This window comes from Ornithorhynchus anatinus, chromosome 11, assembly GCF_004115215.2.
Source record: "Ornithorhynchus anatinus isolate Pmale09 chromosome 11, mOrnAna1.pri.v4, whole genome shotgun sequence".
Taxonomy (NCBI): domain Eukaryota; kingdom Metazoa; phylum Chordata; class Mammalia; order Monotremata; family Ornithorhynchidae; genus Ornithorhynchus; species Ornithorhynchus anatinus.
Window position 1 is genome coordinate 56432765 of NC_041738.1, and position 17508 is coordinate 56450272.

The following is a 17508-nucleotide window of genomic DNA, read 5'->3' on the forward strand; positions in this document are numbered from 1 at the left end:
GCTGCCGTGGGGCTGAGGGGGAGGGAACCGGAGGCTGGAGACACTTAGATTTCCACCTTTTACTCTCCCCTCCCTCTTTACACTTCCACAGCACTCAAGAACACATCCATAATTTATATTTATATCTGTCTCCCCCTCTAGACTTTAAGCTTGTTGGGGGCAGGGAACATGTCTACCAACTCTGTTCTACTGTATTCTCCCAAGTGCTTTGTGGAGTGCTCTGCACACAGTAAGCGCTCAAAAAATACCATTGATTGATAGAGGCGGGTTCCGGGTCAACCTGGAATCCGCTCAGAGAAACACCAGCCTGGGGAAGATTCATTCAATCCTATTTATTGAGTGCTTACTATGTGTAGAGCACTGTACTAAGCCCTTGGATGAATAGTGTCATACATACACACATGTGCCCCCCGTCCCCCGTGCCCACACAACATACAGACACGCTTACCACACTCCCACCCCCCCAGACCACACATATTGACCAAAATCAGCAACCTCTATGCATTTATGCATTTATTTATACTCTTCTTCAGCCCTTGTGTATATATGTTATAATCAACTGTACGTCCAGTTATTTATTCTGATTATTCTATGTGTAAATATTTTTTTAAGGCTGTCTCTCCCATGAGTGTGTGTAAGCGGTCCATGGTTTCACTGAACTTCCCAGGCGACTCGTACAGTGCGTCACAGCTGGTGGAAGCACAGCAAACACAACGGTTACCACCACCAATAAGACAAAACCCTCACTCCCACCTTCCACCACAGTGTAGCCAAAACGGTATTTATTAAACACTTGCTATGGGGGAAGCGCCGGAGTAGTCCGGGACGATGAGATGAGACAGGCCAGGGTATCCCACGGAGCACGATCTAAAAGAGGCAAACACTTATATAGAGCAACAACGGAAGAAAGCAGAACAACCATAAAAGACAAAATCAACAATTGCAGAGAACAACGGAAAATAAAGGAGCTAGACACGGTTTCCCAGATTTAGGCGGCGACTCTGAACCCAAAGTAGAGCAGACTGGTGGCAGTGGGGCTCCTGTTCCCCCCGGGCATCCAGTGGAAGGCAGCGAGGCCGGATCGCATCATCCAGCTGGGTGGTCTGCAAATCTCTGCCTAGGTCCTGGGACCCCAGATGTGGGGGACCCCAAGGTCTAGCCTGCCAAAATGAGACCCCTCCCCCAACCAGGAAGTCTGGCATCTCCAATGCCACCCCAAGTCCAGAAGCCCCTCTCGGACGGTCCTTCCCGGCTTCAAACCAGAGTGTGGAGTGGGGGTCGGGGAGAAGGTGGGAGCAGCCCACACGGGGCCGCGGACGCATGGTGGGGAGGTCTCAGCCAGCACAGCACAGGTCCGGTCAGCCCCGGGCTGGGAAGGGGGCTGGGGGATCGGGGTCAGTTCCATTTTCCTTTTTATTCAGAAAGCTTGCGTTTGTTCTTTCTCTTCTCTCCCTCCCTCCTTCTGGACACTGGTTGGAATGGGGGCGCTTTCACTCCAGCTCTCCCAGACCTCTGGTCTCCCCCTCCCCACCAGGAAGCAGGAGGCTGGGGAACCTCCAGTCCAGTTCTCCAGCAGATAATGCCTGCAGGCTGGTGGGGTCTCTGGGAATAATAACAATAATAATGATAGTATTTGCTAATCGCTTACTACGCCAGGCACTGTATTAAGTGCTGGGGAGGATACAGGATAATTTGGATGGACTCAGTTGCTGTCCCACCTGGGACTAACAGCCTTAATCTCCAGTTTACCTATGAGGGAACTGAGGCCCTGAGAAGAGAAATGATTTGCCCAAGGTCCCCCAACAGACAAGAAGCAGAGCCGGGATTAGAATACAGGTCCTTCTGACTCCCAAGCCTGTGCTCTATCCACTAGGCCATGCTGTTTCTCTGAAGGGGCTGGGGTGGGTAGGTTCTAGCTGCCCCATCCTGAGGAGAGTCAGAAATGACTCTGTTTACCCGGGGCTGGGCCCAAGGCTGATTTGGGCAGAGGAGGGTGCTCTCTCCCCTTTCTTATGTAGCCCTCCTGTCTCCCTCCTGCCCCCCACTTCTCCTCTCTTCCTTTCTCCTCCCCGCTTTCCTTTCCCTCTCCCTCCCCTTTTCTCCTCTCCCTCTCCTCTGTTTCTCCTTCCTCCACCCCCCAACTTTCCCTCTACTTTTCCCTCCCCTTCTCCCTCACCCTTACCCCGGGGCATCGTATTCCCCTGGGGCATGGCCTGGCCAGAAGCTAGCATGGCTAGTGGCTTGGAGGGGTCCCCAGAGGGCATCGAGAGGCAACAGGCCCTATGAGCTCTGGCTAATGGCTCGACCTGGAGTCTGAGCAGATGGTGAAGTGGCTCACTTGCTTCTGATTCTTCAGTAAGTGGCCCATCCAACACTGACCTTTCTCTAATCCCGGCTGAGACCACTCGGCAGGAGCAGCGTGGCCTAATGCATAAGCCACAGGCCTGGGTCCTGAACCTGGCTCCGCCACTTGCCTTTTGTGTACCTTGGACAAGTCACTTCACTTTTCTGTGCCTCAGTTTCCTCAACTGTAAAATGGAGATTCCAAACCTGTTCTCCCTCCTACTTAGACTGTGAGCCCCATGTGGGACAGGGATTGTGTCTAACCTGATTGACTTGTATCTACACCAGCACTTAAAACAGTGCTTGACACAGAGTAAGGGCTTAACAATTACCATAAAATAATTAAAAAGAGTGGATCTCGAGTTTGGGAATGCAGGGGAGGGGTGGGGGGCAGGGAGAGGAGGTCCGGCCCGGATCTGGGGAAGGATGGCATCACCCAGGGCATCGTGGGGGATTGGGGGCACCAGCCCGGAATTCCCAGATTTACTAGACACAGCGTGGCTCAGTGGAAAGAGCCCGGGCTTGGGAATCAGAGATCATGTATTCGAATCCCGGCTCTGCCACTTGTCAAATGTGTGACTATGGGCAAGTCACTTCACTTCTCTGTGCCTTAGTGACCTCATCTGTAAAATGGGGATTAAGCCTGTGAACCTCATGTGGGACAATCTGATTACCCTGTATCTACCCCAGGGCTTAGAACAGTGCTCTGCACATAGTAAGCACTTAAATACCAACATTATTATTATTATTAGACACGGGTTTGACCCCTGGTGGTGGCAGCCACGCCCCCTCGTGGTCAGGAATCGTACACTACCCCTTTGTATTTTATCTCTCAAGCACTTAGCACAGCGCTTTGCACATAGTAAGCGATGTGCCCTAATGTGAAGAGCATAGGGCTCAGAGTCAGAGGACCTGGATTCCAAAACCGGTTCTATCACATACCTGCTGGGTGACCTTGGGCAAGTCACTCAACTTCTCTGTGCCTCATCTGCAAAATGGAGATTCAACCCCCACTCTCCCTCTTACTTGGACTGTGAGTCCCAAATGGGTCATGGTCATATGGGTCATCTTGTGTCTACCTCAGCACTTAGTACAGTGCTTGGCACAAAGTAAGACCTTAACAAATATCATTATTACTATTATTATGTGCTTAATAAATACCACTGATGGATTGATAGTGACAGGTTTAGGGCATCGGCAAAACCTGGGCTTCCCCTTGGTGTCCCCTGTCATCCACTCATCCCCTCTCAGTTTCCCATCTCCTCCATTTCCTCGCTGGGCCGTGACTCGCTCAAGCATCCTGAAAAGTTTGTGCCGGAAGCAGGAGACGGTAATCGACCCCTTCACCCGCCTGTGGATAAGAACCTGCTTAATGGCCCCATCCTAGACGGACCACAGGACCACCCTCCGGACTAAATGCGGTCCCCTCCCACTCCCTCAGACTCCAGGTCCTGTTCCTGCCCCCCTACAAACTATTCATAGCGTCTGGCCTGGACTGACTAGTGGCCCTGCCCCCTCCCAAATGACCGTAACACCTGTCTCCTGGGGTTCAGCTGTGGGGGTGAAGGAGGCTAGTGTCCCCTGGGGTCCAGATATAGGAGTGAAAGGAGCCAGTGTCCCCTAGGTTCCAGCTGTAGGAGTGAGGGGGACTTTAAGACTAACTGCAGCCCCCTCCAACCGTCTCAGACTGACCGCAAGCCCCAGCCAAGGATAAACACAGGCCCGCCACCCCCAAAATGTCCAGCAGGAAGGAATGTGCACCACATATGAGGGGAGCTTTCATGGAGGGTGGAGAAGTTCCAGAAGTGGCCTATCACAAGTGGGAAATGCTTCTGAGGGCACGAGTATCCTGGGATGAAAGTTCATTCTTGACATAGACCTGGACTTAGAGTTGTGGACACAGGGGCCACTGTCTGGAAGGGGTGGCACGTGGGCAGGGGTAAATGGGATGGGGTAGGGAGGGGTGGAGAGGACCAGTGGTCAGAAGCATCCCATTTGGGGTCTCTCCAGCCTTTCTCAGTTCTGGTTAGAGATCCAAGGTGAGCAGATTGGGAGTCCAGCCTAGTTAGAGGGGAACTGTGGAAACTCTTCTACAGCTGGAACCTGGGGAACACTGGACCCCCTCGCCTCCACAGCTGGAACCCAGGGGACCCCCCCGCAACGCCCACAGGTGGAATCAGGGGACACCGGCCCCCTCGCGCCCCCACAGCTGGAACCAGGAGCAAAACTGCCTTTAACCCTTGTGGATTTGACGCCTCTGACTCTGGGGGAGGGGCTCTTCCCCATCTCCCACCTCACGGCTTTCTCCCGGCCGATAATCCCAGGACCTGCTGGCTTCTGCACCCCTCTGCTCGCTTCTCCGGATCTGCTCCTTCAGCTCTCGGGGCGGCTCTGCAGCGGATCCATTTGTGGAGAAATATCAAAACCAATTTGATTTGATTCAATTTTCCTCCCTCCACAACTTGCTGAAAACCCTCTAGAATTAAAAAAAAAAAAACTCACCCAGAAAATTACACCCTGCGTTGTGCTCTCGACAGAGCCAACCAAGTCATTTCAGATGGAAATTAAAGCCCGGCACCGCGCAGTTAATTACCCCCAAACGAATGGCATGTTTAATGAAAATGGTTGCGAGTTCCTGGGTCTCTCAACCCATTGCAAAATAAAGCTTTAAACAGGAGGAGAGCAGAGAGTAGGAGGTGGGGTGGGGGAGGGTCAAGGGGCCATTGGAAACCCACCCAAGGGGAGGAGAAGTGGGGGTTGGGGGAGGGATGAGCAGTCTACTGGCAGAGAGGGGGCTGGAGTGACCTACCAGGGGATGAGGGAAGAGAAGGCAGAGAGGCTGCCTCAAACCACCAACTCCCCATCATTCTTCAGAGTCTGATCTCCCCTTTTGTGGATTTCCCAAACCTGGCACTCATTCTTTGACTACTGTTGGTGGGGCGCCCTCATTTTTCCTCAACAACCCATACTTGCAGCAACCCCAACCAGGATGAAGGCCAGAGGCAGGCAGGAAAAACTCATTTCCACTGATGGAAAGAGTTAATAATAATAATGATGGCATTTGTTGAGTGTTTACTATGTGCCAAGGACTGTTCTAAGCACCGGGGAAGATATAAGGTAATCAGGTTGTCCCACGTGGGGCTCACAGTCTTCATCCCCATTTTACAGATGAGGTCACTGAAGCACAGAGAAGTTAAGGGACTTGTGCAAAGTCACACAGCTGACAAGTGGCAGAGTCGGGATTAGAACCCACGACCTCTGTCTCCCAAGCCCGGGCTCCTTCCACTAAGACAGGCTGCTTAGTGAGAGAGGAGGGTGAAATGGGCCCAGGGTCCTAGGCACGTGATTCTAGCAATGCATGACCATCCAAAAACCCAATACTGTAGCAACATCAAGACCCGCCCAGAACCCCTATCGATTAGGTTACAATGGCATTCGTTGTCCTTATGACTTTCTGATATCTATCAAGTATTAGCCTGCGGAGAACTCGATTCAGCTAAATAGCTCATTCAGTGCTATCTAGTCATGCTATGCCAAATCAGCATAATAATAATAATAATAATAATAATAATAATTATGGTATTTATTATGCACTTACTATGTGCCAGGCACTGTACTAAGCACTGGGGTGGATGCAAGCAAATCGGGTTGGGGACAGACCCTGTCCCACATGGGGCTCACAGTCTCACTCCCCATTTCACAGATGACATAACTCAGGCCCAGAGAAGTGAAGCGACTTGCCCAAGGTCACACAGCCAGCAAGTGGCAGAGCCGGGACTAGGACTGAAACCCTCAGATGCCAAATGATTTTCTTGATTATGCCATAACTATGTCTTAGAAATTCAGCTCTCATGCCGCTTTAAACCAGTTTAGAGCAAAATACAAGGGGCATAGAGGGGAGGGGTCAGGGTGGGCAATCATCTTGTGTGACCTTGGGCAAGTCACTTCACTTCTCTGTACCTTAGATTCCTCATCTGTAAAATGAGGTTTAATTACCTGTTCTCCCTCCCTCTCTAGATTGTGAGCCCAAGTCAGACAGGGACCAAATCCAATCTGTTCATCTTGTGTTTACCCCAGTGCTTTGTACAGTGCTTGGCACATAGCGCGTAAGTACTATGATTATTATTCTAATTATTTTCTGCCAGAAATTTGTATCTATTACTTCCTCCTAACTGTGATTTATTTTAGAGTCTTTCACCTTTGATAAATTGTAAACAACTTGAGGGCAGGAATCCCGTTTACTAATTTACCTGTTCTCTCCCATGCGCTTAGTGCTCTATAAAGAGTAGGTGCTCAAGAAGCAGTATTGAGCTCCTTGTGGGCAGGGGACATGCGGTGTAGTGGATGGAGTACAGGCCTGGGAGTCAGAAGGACATGAGTTCTAATCCCGCCTCTGCCACTTGTTTGCTGTGTGAACTTGGACAAGTCGCTTCACTTCTCTGTGCCTCAGTTACCTCATCTGTAAAATGGGAATTGAGGCTGTGAGACCCAAGTGGAACAGGGACTGTGTCCAACCCGGTTTCCTCGAATCCACCCCAGCGCTTAATACAGTGCTTGGCATATGGTAAGCGTTTAACAGATACCACAATTATTATTATTATGTAGTAGCAGCACGGCTCAGTGGAAAGAGCCTGGGCTTCGGAGTCAGAGGTCATGAGTTCGACTCCCGGCTCTGCCACTTGTCAGCTGTGCGACTGTGGGCGAGTCACTTCACTTCTCTGTGCCTCAGTTCCCTCATCTGTAAAATGGGGATCAACTGTGAGCCTCACGTGGGACGACCTGATTACCCTGTATCTCCCCCAGCGCTTAGAACAGTGTTCTGCACATAGTAAGTGCTTAACAAATACCAACATTATTATTATATTTTACTCTTCCAGGCAATTTATTTGGTGCTCTCAAAACATTGATTGATTGCTCTGCAAACAGTCAGTATTCAGCCGATACGATGGATTGATTGATTGTAGATTTGAGTTCCCCCTTCTATTCAGACTGCTGGTCCCATATGACTTCCTAGAAGAGCCTTCCTTTCTGCTGCCCACTCACCAAGCAGTAAAGTGGCCACATTTCCTAGAGCTCAAAATGAGAGGGAGAGAGGGAGGCTTCTGAGGTCGGACCTTGTGGGCTGGGAAAGGGAAACAGAGTCAAAGAGAGACCAAAGACGGCCAGTGTGAGCTAATGGAAAGAATATGATCCTGGGTGTTAGCAGAACTGGGTTTTAGTTCTGGCTCTGATCTAGCTTGCTGAGTGAAATCACTTCATCGCTCTGTGCTTTGGTTTTTTCACCTGTAAAATGGGGGTGATGTCTGCTTCTCCCTGAATCCAGGGAGGCTCTAAGGACAGACTGAAGTAAGGAATATGGACGTGCTTTGGGCAACGAAAAGCATGGGGAAGCCAGCATATCCATTGGAAAGAGCATGAATTTGGGAGTCGGAGCTCTTGGATTCTAATCCAAGCTCTGCCGCTTACCTGCTGTGTGATCTTGGGCAAGTCACTTCTCTGTGCTTCAGTTCCCCTACTGGCAAAAAAAAAAAAAAGGCTTCAAAACCTGTTCTCCCTCCTACTTACTCTGTGAACCCCATGTGGGACCTGATTATCCTGTATATAACCCAGCGCTTAGTACAGTGGTTGGCATATAATCAGTGCATAACTACTGCAATTGGGTTTTTTTTTTTAACCAAATCAAGATGTTATGGCTTCCACTTGTTGTTCTCCTGCCTCTGCTACGGGTGTAACTTGAGACTTTGGGTTCCTCTGGACTCTGGATGGTGTTCAGATTTTGATCCCGTCCTGTTCGATGCAGGACAAGTAGTCATTTCTCTGACAGGACCTGCCCCCTCTGGCCATCCTCCTCCCAACTGCTTCCTGCAGGTTGAGAAACAAGATTTCTCAGCAGGAGTCTCCTGGGACTTTCAGTTTTCTTTATTGGCCAAACCACATCCTACCTCCATCAATCCCACTCCACACTGGTGCTGGACAGGTTTCCAATTTGGATAGCGGACCTGGAGCTGGAAAGGGAGGAGAGAAAGAAGGAAGGAGTCAAGCTCAGAATTTTAAATTCTTTTTATTGCTCTATATTTACATATCCTAATAACTTGATTGCACATTTTAATTAGTAGTAATTACGGGCTGTATTACATGAAGACATATCCTTGGAGTAATTACCCAATTAGGAATCCCAATTAGAAAATGACTTGTAATTAAATACAGGAAACTTTCCGAGATATCTTCCCCAACCGCCCCCTCCTTTGGCTCCACAGTGGAACGTTCCCAGCCCCCATCCCATTTCTTCAGAACCCTCTCTCTCGGCCTCCACTTCTGGATAAATAACTCTTTAACCTCTCTCTAGCTGGCCTATTTTCCAACGTTCCTGGTGGAAAGCAGAAAATTCTGTTGAGCCAAGCAGAAAAGCCAGTGTTCAGAGAAGGACCCATTCATTCAATTCAATCGCATTTATTTGAGCGCCTACTGTGTGCCGAGCACTGTACTAAATGCCTAGGAGAGTACAATATTACAATAAACGGAAACATTCCCTCCTCATTACGAGCTTACGGTCTAGAGATGAGCTGACGCAGTGTTTCGCCAAGCTCTCAGCACTCTTCTCTCTGCCAACAGGGCCAGCTGGGTACCACCGCAGTGTCATGAGGTCTCACAGGTGTGACGTGCACCATCGCTATCCCCAGCCATTCATGCCTGGGCAGAAAGAGGCTCCGTGTTACCACATCTCCAGTGGAAGCCCCTACTTGGCTAAGGGTCTGGAGTGGCTGCCCGATGTGCCCCGCCCCTCGTAACCCCTGATAGAGGGAAGACCACCTGATGGTTCTTTGTATTCTGCAACCTGTGGCTCCCATTCAGCTCCCGCAAGGTCAAGTTTAGAGGGGATTAACTGTGGTATTTGTTAAGCGTATGTACCAGGCTCTGTACTGAGCGCTGGACTGGGTACAAGCAAGTCAGGTTGGACACAGTCCCTGTCCCTCAAGGGGCTCACAGTCTTAATCCCCATTTTACAGATGAGGTAATTGTGGCACAGAGAAGTTAAGAGACTTTCCCATGGTCACACAGAAGACAAGGGGCAGAGCCAGAATTAGAACTCAAGTCTTTTTGACTTCCAGGCCTGGCCTCTATCCACTAAGCCATGCTGCTTCTCTAAATTAGAGATTAAAGGCAGATCTGCAGTTTGGAGGTGCGCTCGGCCCCTTGAAGGCCACCGTCTGACACGGGAGACAGGGAAGGTGTTGCTGCTTTGGGAGGAGGGAGGCTAACACATTCCCCTCCATTTACTGTTGGGGCTCCCAGAAATAGTCCTGCTAGGGGGATTCTGAGAGTGGACCCATCCTTCTGACCGCAGAAGCCGTATCTGCTTCAGTAGGCGGCAGGCCACCCCCGGCTGGCCGCTGGGCAGGAACCACAGAGGAATCAGCCAGTAGGGAGGCAAGGGGGCACCCATGAGGGGCCGGTGGGCCAGTTGAGGACCTTTCTTTCCACAGCCACATTGGACTCCACTTGGTTCCTTGTTTCCCGAGGCCTTTCGGAAAGGGGAGGCCCTGGTTGACAGGGGCAGTTGGAATTTGGATTTTCTGGGGGAGAGTCCTACTTTTTGATCAAATCAGTAGAGGCAGCAAGCTGGCATCAATGGCACCAGGGAGTCACCAACCCCTACTGCACCCACCCGACTGGCAGATCACTTTTTTGTTTTAAATGACATTTATTAAGTGTTTAGTATGTGCCATGCACTGTATTAAATGCTGGGTAGATTCAAGCTAGTCAGGTTGGACAGAGTCCGTGTCCCACATGGGGTTCTCGGTCTTAATCCCCATTTTACAAATGAGGTAATTGAGGCACAGAGAATTGAAGTGATTTGCCCACAGCAAACAAGAGGCGGAGCCAGAATTAGAGGCCAAGTCCTTCTGACTCCCATGCCCTTTGCTCTGTCCACCAGGCCAGGCTACTTCCCAGTCACCTGAGACTGTCCTGTCCCTCCACCGTCTGTGCCCACAAGGAGCTCGGAGCCATCCTCGGGAGTCGGAAGTCTGGGGAATAGTCACGGCCAACATGTCACTGTCAGCTTGCAGAAGCCCCTGTGGATCTTGGATACACAAACTCCTGTTCTTCCTGCACCTCCTGCTGGCAAATCCAATTTGTAATAATAATGTTGGTAATTTTTAAGCGCTTACTATGTGCAGAGCATTTTTCTAAGCACTGGGGTAGACAGGGTAATCAGGTGTCCCGCATGAGGCTCACACTCTTAATCCCCATTTTACAAATGAGGGAACTGAGGCACAGAGAAGTTGAGTGACTTGCCCACAGTCACACAGCTGACGAGTGGCAGAGCCGGGAGTCGAACCCATGACCTCTGACTCCGAAGCCCAGGCTCTTTCCACTGAGCCACGCTGCTGGCTGTTGGTGCCGACAGGCTGAAATAAATCAATCAATTGGATTTATTGAGCGCTTACTGTGTGCAGTGAGGACTTGGGAGTGTACAATATAACGGACACATTCCTTGCCCACAGTGAGTTTACAATCTAAGGAGTTTCCATTTGGTCCCCAAGGGTCTGTGTAAATGAGGGTCTGGCCCAGAAGATTCCCGACCAGGAGGGGAGTCCAAACCCAAAAAGGACAGTGTCTGTCAGTCTTTTACTGCTACCTGTTTATAAGTGCCCAGTATAATGCCCTGCACACAGAAGGCACTCAGTACAGTCCCTGAACCCACAGGTGCTTAACAACTGAATTTGATGATGATGATAATTTTTTTTATGGTATCTAAGCAGTATGTGCCAGGCACTGTACTAAGCACTGGCGGTAGATACAAACTAATCAGTTTGGACACAGTCGAAGTCCCACATGGGTTTCATAGTCTTAATCTCCATTTTGCAGATACAGATCTCACAATCTTAATCTCCAGTTTACATTTTACTGTTAAGAAACAGAATGCCGTAGTGGATAGAGCATGAGAAGCAGAGTGGCAAAAGAGCCCGGGCTTGGGAGTCAGAGGTGCTGAGTTCTAATCCCAGCTCCACCATTTGTCGGCTGTGTGTCTTTGGGCAAGTCACTTAACTTCTCGGGACCTCAGTTACCTCATCTGCAAAATGGGGATTAAGACTGTGAGCTCTATGTGGGACAACCTAATTACCTTGTATCTACCCCAGTGCTTAGAACGGTGCTTGGCACATAGTAAATGCTTAACAAATACCATTATTGTTATTAATTATTATTATTATGGGCCTAGGAGTCAGAAAGTCATAAATTCTGATCCCTGCCCTGCCACATGTCTACTGTGTGACCTCGGGAAAGTCACTTCACTTCTCTGTGCCTCAATTACCTCAACTGTAAAATGGGGACTGAGACTGCGAGACCACCCCAGTGCTTAGTACAGTGCCTGGCAAAGTAGTAACCGCTTAACGGATACTACTGTTATTATTATTATTATTATTATTACGCGGTAACTGAGGCATGGAGAAGCAAAGTGACTTGCCCAAGATCACACAGCAAACAAATGGCAGAGCCGGGAATAGAACCCGGGTCCTCTGACTCCCTAGCCCGGGCTCTTTCCAATAGGCCATGGGTTTGCTCAGTTCCCAGCTGTGGGGGTGAAGCCACCATTCCCCGCTTAGCCTCGCTCACTCGGGACTCCGACCAGATCCCAGAGCATCCAGCGGGGCTCGAATAGACCCACATGGGATGTGTCTCTGTGCCGTCGATGCTGAAACTGCCTGCCCAAAATGAAGCAGGTTGAAGAGAGAATTGGGGAATTGGGGCGAGGGGCCTCAGGACCTTTCCCCCTCAAAGTGGCCACTGGAGAAGCAGCATGGCCCAGTGGATAGGCCTGGGAGTCCGAAGGTCATGGGTTCTAATCCCAGTTCTGCCGATTGTCTGCTGCGTGACTTTGGGTAAGTCACTTCACTTCTCTGGGCCTCAGTTACCTCATCAGCAAAATGGGGATGGAGATCGTGAGCCCAACATGGGACAGGGACTGCGTCCACCCTCTTTTCCCATCTCTTAGAACAGTGCCTGGCACAGAGTACGCGCTTAACAAATGCCATTATTATTATGATTGTGAAGCGGATGCGGCCTCCCTCTCCTGTCCCTCCCGCCCTTCGGCGTCCCCGGCTGGCTTTGGGCTGGAGTGACTCGGAACGAGTCTCCCGTCGGGAACGGGAACGGGAACGGGAAAGGGAATGGGAACGGGAAAGAGAAGGGGAAGGGGATCCGCCGATTTGGTGCCCGAATGGCTAGAAAGGGCCGCGACGCGCACTTCGCTCCGGGAAGGATCCGAGCTCTCCCCATCCCTTCGCCCTGCTCCCGTCCACCCAGTTCCCGCACCCGGACAATCCCCCGCGCCCGACCCCTCCCCTGGCACCCAGACTCCCCTCCCTCGCCCCCCACCCCGGCTCCTACTGCGCCCAGACCCTGCCCCCGTAACCCCCCCACTCGCGCCCGGCCTCCTCCCACACGCAGACCCTCCCCACACCTGGGCCCTCCGGAGCACCCGGACCCTCCCCTCTCCGCCCAGCTCTGCCCCGCATCCGGACTCTGCCCGCACCCGGACCCCTCCTCTACTTCCAGATCTTCCCCTCATCCGGACTCTTCCCGCACCCGGACCCCTCCTCTCCTTCCAAATCTTCCCGCATCCGAAGCTCCTCTACTCCCCAAATCTTCCCCGCATCCAAATTCTTCCCGCATCCGGACCCTCCTCTACTCCCAGCTCTTTCCCGCAACCGGCCCCTTCTCCACTCCCAGATCTTCCCCGCGTACGGACTCTTCCCTCACCGGGGCCTTCCTCTACTCCCACAATCTTCCCCGCATCCGAAATTCTTCCCGCTCCCGGACCTTCCTCCACTCCCAGATCTTTCCCGCATCCGGACTCTTCCCGCATCCGGACCCTCCTCTGCTCCCAAATCTTCCCCCCAACCGAACTCTTCCCGCACCCGTACCCTCCTCCACTCCCACTCTTTCCCGCAGCCGGACCCTTCTCCACGCCCAGATCTTTCCCGCATCCGGACCCTTCCCGCACCCGGACCCTCTTCTATTCCCAAAATCTTCCCCGCCTCCGAATTCTTCCCGCTCCCGGACCTTCCTCCACTCCCGGATCTTTCCCTCATCCGGAGCCCCCTCCACGCCCAGATCTTTCCCGCATCCGGACCCTTCCCGCACCCGGACCCTCCTCCACGCCGAGCTCTTCCTTGCCCCTGGATTCTTCCCGCAACCAGCCCTTCCCCGAAGCCGGACTCTCCCCGCCACCGGCCCTTTCCTCCCCGGCTCGAGCCTCATTAGAACCGGGACTCGTCCCAGGCCGCCTGGGGGAGAATATTAAACGTTCGGACTAATTAAATAACGCAACTGATTCCAATTAGACAATCGACACCGACAGCGATCCTGGAGATGGAGTCCGCAGAAACCCAATTCATATGTTAAACGACGCAGCCCGGGTGGAACGGGGTCCCGGGTCGCGCTGGAGCAACAGTCGCGATCATCGCGACAACCCAAGGAATACTGCTAATCCCGGAGGGCGGCGGGGCGGCGGTGGGCGCGGAAGCGGGGGAGTTGGGAGCCAAACACGGCGGCCTGGTCCCTTCGGAGGGGCCTGCTGGACCTCTCAGTGTGACCTTCCCCCCCCCCCCCTCCCTTGGCTGACTCAGTTTCCCCCTTCTGTACCTGGCGTTCTGTGGGCTGATCCCAGTCGGGACGGCTCTGACCGGCGTGACACGCCCACTCAAACTCGCGGAGTGCCGGGAAGCCAGAGCCTGGAAGAAATGAGGCCCACCCTAAAGAGAAAGCAGGCTGCGGGCCAATCAGAACGGTGGGTCCCGTCCCGGGAGGGAAGATTCGGAAGCGTCCGGAGGCCGGTTTGTCCTGCGACATCCCGCCCCCTCGTACCCGAAGGCCTGCTTCAGGGCTGACCGTCTCCCCCCCTTCCTCCATTTCCCTTCCTCCCCCCTGGGAAGTCCTTCCTGGGGTCTAACCTCCTTCTCTCTCCCGAGGGGCAAGGGGTCAGACTGCCCTGGGGGAGGGGGGTCCCTGCGGGGGCGCAGTCCTGCAGGCTTAGGGTGGACAAGGGGTCCCGATCTGCGGGCTCAGGCCGGACAAGGGGTCCCGATCTGCGGGCTCAGGCCGGACAAGGGGTCTCGATCTGCGGGCTCAGGGTGGACAACGGGTCCCGATCCCACGGGGGACGAGGGGGCCGACCCGGGAGTGCAGACTGTGAGCCCGTTGTTGGGTAGGAATCTTCTCTATTTGTTGCCAAACTGTACTTTCCAAGGGTTTAGTACAGTGCTGTGCACACGGTAAGTGCTCAATAAATACTATTGAATGAATGAATGAATAAATAAATGAATGAATGAATGCCGCGGGGCGAGCTGTCGCCTCCCAGGCTTTACCTGGGGCGGGGAGGAGGAGGAGGAGGAGGAATGGCGGGGGGCGGCCGGGGGGGGGGGGGTCTCTGGGTTTCCATGGGGACTGAACGCGTTCATTCAAGCACACACCTACCTACAGGCCTACACTGAGAACCCGCATGAGCCAAAAAGAGAAGGAGCACGAGCCTAAGAGTCAGGAGATGATATTTTGCTAAGCGCTTACTCTGTGGCAAGCACTGTTCTAAGCGCTAGGGTAGATACAAGATAATCAGGTTAACCCGTGTGAGGGTCACCGTCTTAATCCCCATTTTACAGATGAGGTAACTGAGGCACAGAGAAGCAAAGCGACTTGCCCAAGGTCACACAGCAGACAAGAGACGGAACCAGGATTAGAACCCGCATCCTCTGACTCCCAAGCCCGTGCTCTTTCTATTGAGCCGCGCTGTGGGTTCTAATACGGACTCCATCACTTGTCTGCTGTGTGACTTTGGGCAAGTCACTTCGCTTGTCTGCGTCTAGGTTTCCTCACCTGTAAAATGGGGATTAAATACCTGCCTGCTTTCCTCAAACCATGGATTTTATTGGCCTTTTTGGGTCAGGGACGGTGTCTAAACTGGTTATCTTGCATCTACCCCAGGGTTTAGGACAATGCTTGGCAATAGTAAGCCCTCAACAAATACCGTTAAAATTACACACATTCGCATGTGCACAAGCCCGAACCTACAGTCACCAAATAAACATATGTGGACAATCGCACACGCTTGTAAATATTACAAAGGTAGACTTGCAAATACCCTCACAGTCTTGTGTACTGCGTGCACATGCATGCTCATACTTTCATATTTATTTGTGATTTGAAAACTACAGGTCTTTCTGGTCCCAATTCCTTTAGCATGTTTCGGCCCAGGTGCTGCTGCGGGAATTCTCAGGTCTTTGCGGGAATGAGGCTGAGCCCGAGGAGGTGGGAGCTGATGAGGGGCGAACAGTTGGGGTGAAACCTAAATGATTCATGAGGCGACATTAAGAAAGAAGCAGCATGGCCTAGTGGGAAGAGCATTGGCCTGGGAATCAGAAGGACCTGAGTTCTAATTCTATCTCCGTCTCGAGTCTGCTGTGTGACCTTGGACACGTCCCTTAACTTCTCTGTGCCTTGGTTCCCTCATCTGTAAAGTGGGGAAAATACTGTGAATCTCATGTGGGACATGAGCTCTGTTCAACCTGGTTATCTTGTATTTACACCAGTGCTTAGTACAGGCCCTGGCACATAGTAAGCGCTTAACAAATAGTATTTAAAAAACAGTGACCCGGGTGTAGGTGTGAGCCCTGGGGCTATGGCAGCAGATTGTGCTTTCATCTGGCCTGCATCTCTAGCAGCTCCCTCCGGGTCTTTGGGGAGTCAGGGTCCCTCGGGGTCACCGACTGGACCCCCGAAAGAGATGGGCGAGGAGGAGGCGGCGGCTAGTTACCCTTCCAAAGAAATAACCACAGCACTGTGCATCCAGTAAAGAGAAGTAGCGTGGCTCAGTGGAAAGAACACAGGCTTAGGAGTCAAAGGTCATGGGTTCTAATCCTGGCTCCACCATCTGTCAACTGGGTGACTTTGGGCAAGTCACTTAACTTCTCGATGCCTCAGTTCCCTCATCTGTAAAATGATGATTAAGACTGTGAGCCTCACATGGGACAACCTGATTATCCTGTATCTACCCCAGCACTTAGAACAGCGCTTGGCACAGTAAGAGCTTAACAGATACCAACATTATTATTATTATCATTCATTCACTCATTCAATCGTACATATTGAGTGCTTACTGTGTGCAAAGCACTGTACTAAGCGCCTGGGAGAGTACAATACAACAATAGCACGGGCAGGGCGTGGAGTGGGAGCACATTTCAGGCTGAGCTGCCACACGTGTCCCGACTCAGCTGTGCAGGTCTCACGTGTCCCGGGATGGGCGGGAAGATGAGGGCAGCTTGCAGGGCAACCCCTGTACACCCAACTTTGCGTAGGCACCAGTTCACACCCATGCACATGTATGCACATGCACCCATATACATAGATGCCCCCGAGAGTGAGGTCACACGCACGTGCACACCATACAAAGAGAGGTGCACGAACGTGCATGTGCGCTCGTGAATCTTCACACGCCCACACGCGCACACTCCCCCACGAACGCACCTTCGTGCACTGCTGGGCCAAGCAGAGGAGCCCAAATTTGCCAGAAATTCAACAAACCCTCGGGGTTCTAGGGCGCAGAACCAAGGGGTTCCGGGCGGGCATGGCCTTGCCCCAGGAGTCCCTCCTTCCCCGCGGGTTCTTCCCTCCCGGAGGGGCATCCGGCTCCTGGATCAGTCCCGGCCCTGATCGATGCTCGCCACTGAGCGGCTCTTAGCGTCTCAACGCGCAATTACGAACCGGCGGGATCCACCGCCGAGCGGAAAATTGCAGCTTCTTCCCGGGGCTTGATCACCGCCCCCCCTCACATTGTCCCACCCCCTCCCCAAACCCCCGGCCCCCCCGTCGCAGGGCAGTGCTTTGACCTTCCACTCGGGCTGGGGAGAGGAGAAGGAGGGGGCTGCTAGGCACTCACCTTTGAGGACCTACTACAGGTGGTCAAGAGGGCAGGCGGAGGGCTGGTTGATGAACTCCCCCCAACAGACAGACCCCTTCCCACACACACACATACCCTGTGGGCCAGTGGGGAGGGGGCTCATGAGAACAGAAATGATGTGGCAAAGGGGTCCCAAACTAAGAACGAGCCCCAGTCAACTAGGACAATCAATCAGCGGTATCTCTTGAGCACCAGTTGTGTGTGGAACA

At 52.4% G+C, this 17508-nt stretch overlaps 1 long non-coding RNA gene across 3 annotated transcripts; it reads right to left on the minus strand.

Annotated features, from left to right (window-relative positions):
- Positions 1 to 492: 492 nt before the first annotated feature.
- On the minus strand, positions 493 to 14083 carry LOC103165133. Of its 3 annotated transcripts, none has more exons than XR_003762937.2 (6): positions 13993 to 14083; positions 8893 to 9033; positions 8286 to 8348; positions 7810 to 7858; positions 4637 to 4734; positions 493 to 867 (listed from the first exon to the last, which is right to left on the minus strand). It is a non-coding gene; the product is annotated as an uncharacterized LOC103165133 (long non-coding RNA). The 3 variants fall into 3 exon arrangements; XR_003762938.2 differs by lacking the exon at positions 13993 to 14083 and adding an exon at positions 13108 to 13177; XR_003762939.2 differs by lacking the exon at positions 7810 to 7858.
- Positions 14084 to 17508: the final 3425 nt, after the last annotated feature.